This window comes from Sapajus apella, unplaced genomic scaffold (assembly GCF_009761245.1).
Source record: "Sapajus apella isolate SASKATOON/1434 unplaced genomic scaffold, GSC_monkey_1.0 scaffold113, whole genome shotgun sequence".
Classification (NCBI taxonomy): Eukaryota; Metazoa; Chordata; class Mammalia; order Primates; family Cebidae; genus Sapajus; species Sapajus apella.
In genome coordinates, this window is record NW_022437053.1 from 2,701,628 (window position 1) to 2,713,365 (window position 11,738).

Below are 11,738 nucleotides of genomic sequence, written 5' to 3' on the forward strand. Positions count from 1 at the left end.
ATAGTTTTGCAGAACAAACTAGCAGTTCTATTTACAGAGGCCAAGGATAGTAGTTATTGTGAGGAGAATGGGGCAGCCATTTCAACTTATTTATAAAACAGTTTTGCTCAGGTTCTGGCTCTAGGCCAGCACAATATCACAGTTTGATGCCTGTTGTTAGATGCACACATGTTCATAATTGTTGTATCTTCTTGGACAAGTGACACCTTATTATTATGTACTGCATTCTTTATCCCTGACAGTGGGGAATATTTGTCACAATTAATAATTCAATAATAGACATTATCATTCACTACCATCCACATTTTACTTAGATTTTCTCTTTTACTTAACAAATATTTGTGTTCCAGAATCCCATCTAGGATACCACATCATATGCAGATATCATGTCCCATTAGGCTCATTTTCCTTATGTTCACAATAATTACATCCCTGATTTGGAATTTCTCTGATGTTTTTCTCATGATTATGCTGGATTATGGATTTGAGGGAGGAGGAAGTTGTCATTTTTATCACATCATATCAAAGGTAGCTATCAACACAACTTTTCTGTGTTGATAATAATTTGAGCACCTAAAGAAGAGAGGTTTGTCAGATTTCTCCACTGTAAAATTACTCTCTTTTCACATTTCACTAGTTTACTTTTTGAGAACATGTCACTATACTTTCTTGAGGAGTGTTTTGTATTAGATTGGTGCAAAAGTAAATGTGGTTTCAGACCATGAATTTTAAATCATTATAACTAGGCTCAAACACAGCTTTATTAATCAAAATAGAAACCATTACAATCAACACTATTTTATGAGACAAGGTCTTGCTTTGTCACCCAAGCTGGAGTACAGTGGCACAATCTTGGCTCACTACAACCTCCACCTCCTGGATTCAGGCGATTCTCCTGCCTCAGCCTCCCACGTAGCTGGGATCACAGGTATGTGCCACCATGCCCAGCTAATTTTTGTATTTTTAGTAGAGGCGGGGTTTTGCCATGTTGGTCAGGCTAGTATCGAACTCTGGACCTCAGGTGATCCACCAGCCTCAGCCTCCCAAAGTGCTGGGATCACAGGCATCAGCCACCATGCCCTGCCAACACATTTTTGTTGAATGAGAAATAAGTTTTATTCCTGTAGCGTAAAAAGTCATGCTTCAGGATATGATGAACTATTGGAAAGCACTCTCTGTATCCTGCTGGTTGTGGAAGAAAAATTTGTCGAGATGCTTGAAGAAGTGGTGGTTGGTCAGGTGAATATTGCATATGAGGCAAAACTTCATTGTAGCCCAATTCATTCAACTTTTGAAGCGTTTGTTATGTGATATGTAGTCAGGCAGGCATTGTCGAAGAGAAGAATTGGGCCCTTTCTGTTGACCAATGCCAGCTTCAGGCATTGCAATTTTCAGTGCATCTCATCAATTTGCTGAGCATACTTGTCAGATGTAATAGTCTGGCCAGGATTCAGAAACCAGCAGCAGACCACCAAACAGTGACTATGACTTTCTTTGGTGCAAGTTTGGCTTTGGGAAGTACTTTGGAGCTTCTTCATTTAACCACTGAGCTGGTAGTCGTCAGTTGTTGTATAAAATCCACTTGTGTCCCACATCACAATCCAATCAAGAAATGATTCATTGTTGTTGCTTAGAATGAGAGAAGATGACATTTTTAAATGATGAATTTTTTTTTTATTTTCACTTAGTTCCTAAGGCACCCGCTTATTGAGCTTTTTCATCTTTCCAATTTGCTTCAGATGCTGAATGACCATAGAATGGTCTACATTGAGTCCTTCAGCAACTTTGTGTAGTTAGTTGTAAGAGGATCAGCTTCAGTGATTGCTCTCAGTTGGTCCTTCTCAACTTCCAATAGCTGGAGACTATACTCCTCATCTTCAGGTCTCTCATCCCCTTTGCAAATCTTCTTGAACTAACACTGCACTGTACATTTGTTAGCAGTTTCTGGGCCAAATGCATTGTTGATGTTGCAAGTTGTCTCTGCTGTTTTACAACCCATTTTGAACTCAAATAAGAATTCAAAACATCATTTCCATAGTTTAAAATAAACATAAACAGTAAGAAGTCATTAGCAAAAAAAAGCATTAAAATGATGTATAACATAACTACATTAATTTAAGAATGTATTCCAGCAAATGGCAAATTCCAACAATGCAAAAACCTCAATTATTTTTGCATTCGCCTAATAATCCCCATTGTAGAGATTTTCCACTACCTTGGTTACCTGTACTGCTAGGAATTTTATTCTTTTTGTGGCTATTGTGAATGCTATTGCATTCTTGATTTGGCTCTCAGCTTGAATGATATTGGTGTATAGAAATGCTACTGATTTTGTACATTGATTTTGTATCCTGAAACTTAGCTGAAGTTGTTTATCAGATCAAAGAGATTTGGGGCACAGACTATGGGGTTTGCTAGGTATAGAATCTTATCGTTTGCAAGCAGGGATATTTTGATTTCCTTTCTTCCTATTTTGATGCCTTTTATTTCTTTCTTTTGCCTAATTGCTCTACCTGGGACTTTCAGTAACTTGTTGAATACAAGTGGTAAGAGAGGGCAAATATCATATGTTCTCACTTATAATCAGCATCTAAACTTTGAGTACATATGAACACAAAGAAGGGGACAGTAGACACTGGACTGTACCTGAGGATGGAGGGTGGGGGGCGGGAGAGGACCAAAAAACCACCTATCAGGACATGTGTTTATTCCCTGGGTGACAAAATAATCTGTACACCAAACCCTGGTAACATGCAGTTTACCTACAGGTAAATGTTACCTATAGTAAGGCACATCTGCACATGTATCCCTGAACCTAAAATCAAAGTAAAAAATGAAAATATGTCACTATACATAGCACTATACATAGAGGGTATTCATGCTCCATCTTCTTATGAAAAGAGTATCTGAAAATGTCATTAAAACTTCTTCAACAGGAGCAATTTGCCTGTTTTCCATCATTTATTTCATATTTATCCAGTCATTTATTTGTATCATCGGAAATATTGTATGGAATTATGGCTATTTAATTTACACTGTTTTATAGTTATTTATTCTATTGCTCAAATTGTTTCAGTGTTGGCCACTAGGAGGTCTCTCAGTTGGCTCCGTATCATTTTGAAATACCCACATCATTGTGGTCTTATTTAGATTATTTCTTTGGCTGTTTGTGTTGTTTCACATTTTCTTATTTCAGATACTACAAGATGATCCAGGCAAATTGCCTTTATTTCATGCCCAAGCCAAGTAGCCATGATTTCTTCAAGGAGTCCTAGTTTCTTTACAAATTGAATTAGAAATAAAGATTGGGTACCAGATTTACTGATTGGGGCATCTGTTGATTTGGGGCCTTGTTAGCTGACACAGCAAATAAATATATCTGTGTATACTACCACACACATATAAATTTATCTATAAATATTTCCTCATGTGTTCATGTGTATCTTTATTAAGTTAAATATGAATTCACCTAATGTCTCTAATACCACCAGAGTCTAATCCAGCACCACATGAGTCAGTCTCCCCATTCCCTCTACTTCTACGTAACCTCTCGTTCTAACTGTGAGACATTTGACCTCCTTTACTTAATAATTGAGTTCCAAATTACATGTGCAGTGGCTTCAGAATAGTTAATCTATACCCCTATGGTGAACAACATTACCAACTAAAGTACAGTGCTAATGGACACTCCTTTGGCTTTTAGACTCAGAATTTCCACTTATTTCCTAAGTTACTTAGGTAAGCTCCTTTCCCCACCTACTCCCTTCAGTGAGATTATTTTATACATTTGTTATGCATTAATCTTATTTTGTCTGCATTTCTCCATGGGATCCTCCAGCCTATGAACTAGATTTTTAATTTTCAAACATTTAAGTTCACTCTTTGAGTTATAAGGTTCTACAGGGCTTCAAAAACAGTATGATATACCCACTATTACCATATCCTTCAGATGAGTCTCACTGCCCTTTAGAAGTTCTATGTACTTTACATATTCAGCCTTCCTCCTTCAAAAGCACCTACTGACCATTAACCTGTTTAATATCTTTATTGTTTTAACTTTTCCTGTGTGTCATATCAATGGAATTATACAGTCTGTAGTCTTTTCAAACTGGCCTCAATCATTTGAAAATATGTCTTTAATTTTATGAAGTGTATGGTGTTTTATATGTCCACTTCCTTAAGAACAAATGGTGTTGAAAATCATTTCATGTACTTACTGGAGTTTGTATTGCTTCTATGGAGAAATGCTACACAATTTACCAATTTTTAATTTTTTTATTAAATTTTGTGGGTACATAGTAGGTGTACATATTAATGGGGCACATGAGATGTTTTGGTACAGGCATGCAATGTGAACTAATCATATCATGGAGAATGGGGTATCCATCCCCTCAAGCATTTATCCTTTGTGTTACAAACAATTCAATTACACTCTTTCAGTTATTTTTACATGCATAATTAAGTTGTTATTGACTATAGTCAATATTATGCTCTCAAATACTAGATCTTATCCATTCTTTCCATTTTTTATGCCCATTAACTATGCCACCTCACTTCTCGCCCCGCCACTACCCTTCTCAGCCTCTGATAACTAACCAGTCTTCTACTCTCTGTGTCCATTAATTCAATTGTCTTACTTTTAACGTCCACAAATAAGTAAGAACATGCAAAGTTTGCCTTTCTGTGCCTGGCTTATTCCACTTAACACAAGTATCTTCAGTTCCTTCTATATTGCTGCAAATAATGGGATCTCATTATTTTTTATGGCTGAATGTAGGCTGTTGTGTATATGTACCACATTTTCTTTTTCCATTCATCTGTTTATGGACGCCTAAGTTCTGTTCATTTGTTGATAGAAATCTTCAATTTGCCCATTTTTAAAGGAGATATTTGTCTTTTTTGTTTTGAGCAGTAAGAACTTTTTATATATTCTGAACAATGGATTCTTATCACCTATGCAATTGGAAACATGTTCTTCCTTTCTGGGGGTTGTCTTTTTGGGGGTTCACTATCATGAGAACAATGTGGGAAAGACTTGCCTCCATGATTCAATTACCTGTCACCAGGTCCCTCCCACAACATGTGGGAATTCAAGATGAGATTTGAGTAGGGACACAGCCAAACCATATCAGTATTCATAATTATATTTTCAATAATCTTTTAAATTATTTTCATTTTTTGGCATCACTATTTAATAATTGAATAGGATATCAATTTGATTATGAAACACAGATCTTACTCATTCTCTGTTTTAATGTTTTCCAAAAATTCTGACTAAAACATTTCTGGTTTAGAAGGAGGGCAATTGAGACTTTTCTGAGAGCCACAAGTAAAATTTTCTGTCTCATGCTTAAAGGGACTGTGGATATTTTCATAATGTAGGTTCTCATTGTGAAAGGTTCAGAAAGGCATTGATTTGTGTGGACAGAATATGAGACTGCAATTCTGAGTGCAGAGACTAGCCACTTGTTTACTGTACAAGTGTGAACATTATTTCATTGTTTGATTTTTCTCCATGCTCAAAAGCTATTGTCATTTGCTGGAATCTTTGACTCCTTACCCCATTTTTAAAATAAATGTCTGCATGACATTTCCTTGTAAAGACTGACCATAACATAGATATATATTCTTTTTGTTTACTATTTGAAGAGCTATTACTAAAACTTTTCTCAGTTTTCAGTGAAATTAAAAATGCCACACAAAAAAATATGTATGTACATGTGCTAGAGATAGCAGGTATTTTTGTAATATTGGCTTGTAGAAATAGAATTGCAATCTTTCATTTCGTTTTTGTTATCATCTAGCATAATATTTTTTAAAAGATCATGTTGGCCAGGCGCGGTGGCTCAAGCCTGTAATCCCAGCACTTTGGGAGGCCGAGGCGGGTGGATCATGAGGTCAAGAGATCGAGACCATCCTGGTCAACATGGTGAAACCCCGTCTCTACTAAAACTACAAAAAATTAGCTGGGCATGGTGGCGCATGCCTGTAATCCCAGCTACTCAGGAGGCTGAGGCAGGAGAATTGCCTGAGCCCAGGAGGCAGAGGTTGCGGTGAGCCGAGATCGCGCCATTGCACTCCAGCCTGGGTAACAAGAGCGAAACTCCGTCTCAAAAAAAAAAAAAAAAAAAAAAAGTTATGATTTTTCCAGATTATAATTTTGATGGAATTAGTCAATAATTTACCTTTTTATTATTTAGCTGATCCAGTGATGTCCATTGTTTCAGGCTAAACCTTTGGCACATTTCTTACATAGTTACATGTGAATAAAAGGCTGAGTGTCAACTGGGCATGGTGGTTCACACCTGTAATCCCAGCAGTTTGGGAGGCTGAGGTGGGTGTATCATGAGGTCAAGAGATGGAGACCATCCTGGCCAACATGGTGACCCCATCTCTACTAAAAATACAAAAATTAGCTGGGTGTCCTGGTGCACGCTTATAGTCCCAGCTACTTGGGAGGCTGAGACAAGAGAATCACTTGAACCTGGGAGGCGGAGGTTGCAGTGAGCCAAGATTGTGCCATTGCATTCCAGCCTGGGCAATAGAGCAAGACTCCGTCTTGTCTCAGAAAAAAAGAAGGCTGAGTGTCCTGGTTACTGATGGGATCCTCCAAACTAAATGAATGCTAATTTTCTCATCTGAAATCACCAAAAGACACAAAAGCAAGTACAGGACAGAATTCAAGGCTCTAACAAACAAACTAAGACTAAGTTAGGACCTGCAATGTGGAGGGCCCTAACATCATATTATTTTCTTGAGAGGAACACATTATCTGTGACTTAAGCATTCATACAAGGTAACTCCAGCCTGGGTACAGGTGACACAAGCAAGACTTTGGGTGACAGAGCTACCCTAAAAATGTTTAATGATCACCATTCTAAGATATAATGCAATACATGTCAATATATGTCTACCTAAGACATACGTTGCATTTTTAAAACATTTTTAAATTTTAAAAATTATATATTCAGTAGTTTTATATATGTACATGTACATATACAATTGAATACATTCGGTAGTTTTATATATATACATATACATATATATATATAAAACTGAATATACCTAAATAATACACATACACACGTTTTAGGTGTGTGTGTGTGTTATTTATGTATATTCAGTAGTTTTATATATATATATACGTATATATATATATAAAACTACTGAATATATTCAATTGTTACCTAAAACGTGTGTGTGTATGTGTGTTATTTATGTATGTAAACTTGGCCAGACATGGTGGCTCATGCCTGTAATCCCAGCATTTTGGGAGGCCGAGGCAGGTGGATAACGAGATCAAGAGTTTCAGACCAGCCTGGCCAACATATGAAACCCCAACTCTACTAAAAAATACAAAAAATAGCCAGGCATGGTGGTGGGTGCCTCTAATCACAGCTACTCAGGAAGCTGAGATAGAATTGCTTGAATCTATAGGAGGCGGAGGTTGCAGTGAGCTGAGATGGTGCCACTGTACTCCAGCCTGGGCTACAGAGCAAGATTCTGTCTCAGAAATAATAATAAAATAAAAAATAAAGTCAACAAAAATACAAGTCTAGGTTCAGGAACAACTCAAAAGATAATTTTTAAAAACGAGTGCAGAAATTATTGGGGTGGAGCCTGGATCTCATTTCTTTTTTTTTTTTTTTTTTTTTTTTTTGAGACGGAGTTTCACTCATGTTACCCAGGCTGGAGTGCAATGGCGCCATCTCGGCTCACCGCAACCTCCGCCTCCTGGGTTCAGGCAATTCTCCTGCCTCAGCCACCTGAGTAGCTGGGATTACAGGCACGCACCACCATGCCCAGCTAATTTTTTTTTGTATTTTTAGTAGAGACGGGGTTTCACCATGTTGAGCAGGATGGTCTCGATCTCTTGACCTTGTGATCCACCCGCCTCGGCCTCCCAAAGTGCTGGGATTACAGGCTTGAGCCACCGCGCCCGGCTGGATCTCATTTCTTGACTTTGCAGCTTGTTTCTTGACAGAGCAGCTATAGTGAAAACCTTTCACTATAGAGAAAACTTTCCCTTTGTTCTCTGAAGGTTCACTGAAAAATCAGCGGCAAAAGGCAGATTAATAGGAGAAAAGGCATGCAAAATTCTATTTTAACATGAATAGCACAGCGAATGTCAGATTGATTACCCAATAACCCAGTGTGTTACACAGTGTACTACAGAAGCTTACATACCCTTTTCATAAAGGAGGGGAGATTAGGAATGTAGGCAAGATTCTGGATGGGTATTCAACCATTAGGGAGGATGAGTGGATCCAGGAGGTGGGAGGCAGACATTAGGGGAAGCTTAGGGGCAGACCTGCACAGGAACAAAGGTTATCTTATTATGCAGATAATGTCTCCCTGGTAACCTCTTGGAGCTGCTCTCAAAAGAATAGATAAGTCTGTCTAGGCATGGTGAGGACTCCCAGTCTTTTCTATGCTAATTGATCTTTCCTAGTACTTGGATGAGAGCCCTAGGGAGGGGTTTTAATACAGTTGCATTTCTTTCAGAAAGAAACTTTCTTGGTCAGATAAGCAAATTTCATATACAACCCCTCTCTACCCTTGGAGATGAGAAGAAGGCAGAATTACAGGGACCTTGATTCTGAGGCAGCTTCTAAGGCCTCTTCAGCATATCAATGCTGAGAGTATTTGGGGATATCACTCTCTGAGTCCTAGCAAAATACACTGACTTTTGTATGAAAAATGGAGCTTAAAGTGCAGACAGAAAATCTATCCTTAATAACAAAATTTTCAACTTTATGTGGCTTACCACATGTACAGTATGAAAATATATCATTGGGCTGGGCGCAGTGGCTCATGCCTATAATCCAAGCACTTTGGGAGGCTGAGGTGGGTGGATCATGAGGTCAAGAGATCGAGACCATCCTAGTCAATAAGGTGAAACCCCGTCTCTACTAAAAATACAAAAATTAGCTGGGCATGGTGCCGCGTGTCTGTAGTCCCAGCTACTCGGGAGGCTGAGGTAGAAGAATTGCTTGAACTCAGGAGGCGGAGGTTGCAGTGAGCCGAGATTGCGCCATTGCACTACAGCTTGGGTAACAAGAGCGAAACTCCATCTCAAAAAAGAAAAAGAAAATATGTCATTTATATTCAAAGCATCAAATAAAACTGTTTTTCTTTTTATATGTGACTATATGAATTTAGGCTTGCCAAAATACAATTACTGACTAGCAAATGTGCATCGCCATATTTTGTTTAATCAAATAAATAAGAATTTAAAATTATCTCATTTCCAAATAAGCAAAATTCAGCTTATTATTCTAGATGTTTTACTTATAAGTTTACTGTTTACCCCTGTTACTGTTATTTCTGGCCTTCCTGTGGCAGTATTGCCATCCACTAAAACTGTCCCCATAAAGGAGCATTCTTAGGTTTTTAGAAATATTAAAAATACACGTCACTCCCCATCTGTTGTCTGTTGTTTCTTCCTCCAAAATCTGTGTGATCCCTGCGATGAATGCTTACATTCATTCTTTTTATTCGCAAATCACTGACTCGTACAAGAGAACTATTAAATGGTAGAATCACTCAGCAAGATATATAAATTAAAATTATAATAGGAGAGGCAGAGAACCTAAGCTCAGTGTATGTTATTAATGGAGAGGAAAATACATAAGACCAACTTGAGTGGTGGGGGTCAGTTTCTAAAGTGAGATGATGAATATACTGTGTTGACCAGGAGGTTGTTTCTCAACTCAAGATGTCATATTCACCAGGAGGGGCAGGAACAATGCCCAGGCTGCTCAGGACTATCCTTCCCTATCTCAGGAGACTGCATTCTGGGCTCATTCTACAGTTATTCTTGAGAACTTCAAGTGAGAATAGGGGAGAATCCATTTGATTTACTCTCTGGTAACCCGATAACAATATCACATTTTAACTTCAAAAAGTCCTATTGTCTTTTTGTAGTAATCCTCCTCCCACTCATAGCCTTGGACATTATTGATCATCTTGATCTCAATAGATTTGTCTTTTCCAGAATGTCATATAAATGAAATCATTTTGTATGTAATAATTTTGGTATGGTTTTTCTCAATTAGAATAGCACTTTTGAGATTTATCATATTATTTAATGTTATCTGTAGGTTTTTTTTTTTTATGTTGACTTACACTCTTTCACTATTCTTTCTTGAATGAAAATACCACAATTTGGGCCGGGCGCGGTGGCTCAAGCCTGTAATCCCAGCACTTTGGGAGGCCGAGGCGGGTGGATCACAACGTCAAGAGATCGAGACCATCCTGGTCAACATGGTGAAACCCCGTCTCTACTAAAACTACAAAAAATTAGCTGGGCATGGTGGCGCATGTCTGTAGTCCCAGCTACTCAGGAGGCTGAGGCAGGAGAATTGCCTGAACCCAGGAGGCGGAGGTTGCGGTGAGCCGAGATGGCGCCATTGCACTCCAGCCTGGGCAACAAGAGCGAGACTCCGTCTCAAAAAAAAAAAAAAAAAAAGAAAAAAAAAGAAAATACCACAATTTGCTCATTATTTTTAGGGTTATAAAATGTTATCTATATGGAAAACTTAATGGATATTTGAAGAAACAGTCTAAATGGTTTCCAAAATGGCTATGCCACTTCAAATTCCCAACAGCAAAATGTGAGAATTCCAGCTGCTCCACATCCTCACCAGTATTTGGTACTGACACTATATATGTATGAACATCCATTTACATATATATTTTCAAAAAATTTAAGCTATTTAAATTACTCTAGCAGATGTATAGCAGAATCTCATTGTGACTTCAGTTTACATCTTTCTAATGACTTTGGCATTGAGCATATTTTGGACTTCTTTGCCATTCATATCTTTTGATTAATTGTTACTATTTTATTTTATAATGTTTATAAATTCTTAAATTTAATCTTATATGTATAATTCTCTATACAAGATCTGTCACAGTTATAAATTGAAAATAATATTTCATGCTGAGCCTCTGGCATCTCTTGCCGTTTTCTTAAGTGACATTCAAAAACAATAATTATATGTATATTATATATATATATTTTTTTTTTATTGCATTTTAGGTTTTGGGGTACATGTGAAGAACATGCAGAATTGTTGTATAGGTACATACATGGCAATGTGGTTTGGTGCCTTCCTCCCCATCACCTATATCTGGCATTTCTCCCCATGTTATCCCTCCACAACTCCCCACCCCCCGATATCCCTCCCTAGTTCCCCCCAACAGACCCCAGTGTGTGATGCCCTCCCTGTGTCCATGTGTTCTCATTGTTCAACACCTGCCTATGAGTGAGAACATGCGGTGTTTGATTTGCTGTTCTTGTGTCAGTTTGCTGAGAATGATGGTTTCCAGGTTCATCCATGTCCCTGCAAATGACACAAACTCATCATTTTTTTATGGCTGCATAGTATTCCATGGTGTGTATGTGCCACATTTTCCCTGTCCAGTCTATCATTGATGGGCATTTTGGTTGGTTCCAGGTCTTTGCTATTGTACAGAGGGTTGCAGTGAACATATGTGTGCATGTGTCTTTATAACAATTTATAGTCCTTTGGGTATATACCCAGTAATGGGATTGGTGGGTCAAATGGAATTTCTATTTCTAGGTCCTTGAGGAATCACCACACTGTCTTCCACAATGGTTGAACTAATTTACACTCCCACCAACAGTGTAAAAGTGTTTCTATTTCTCTACATCCTCTCTAGCATCTGTTGTCTCCAGATTTTTTTTTTTTTTTTTTTTTTTTTTTTTTTTT

The 11,738-nt window shown here is 37.9% G+C and overlaps 1 long non-coding RNA gene across 1 annotated transcript in view; it reads left to right on the forward strand.

Annotated features, from left to right (window-relative positions):
• The window catches only part of LOC116537736, a 196,714-nt gene that overhangs the window by 149,652 nt on the left and 35,324 nt on the right, over window positions 1–11,738 (forward strand). Inside the window, exon 10 of the long non-coding RNA XR_004263296.1 lies at window positions 1,740–1,881. This is a non-coding gene — a long non-coding RNA (uncharacterized LOC116537736). The remainder of the gene's footprint in view (window positions 1–1,739; window positions 1,882–11,738) is intronic.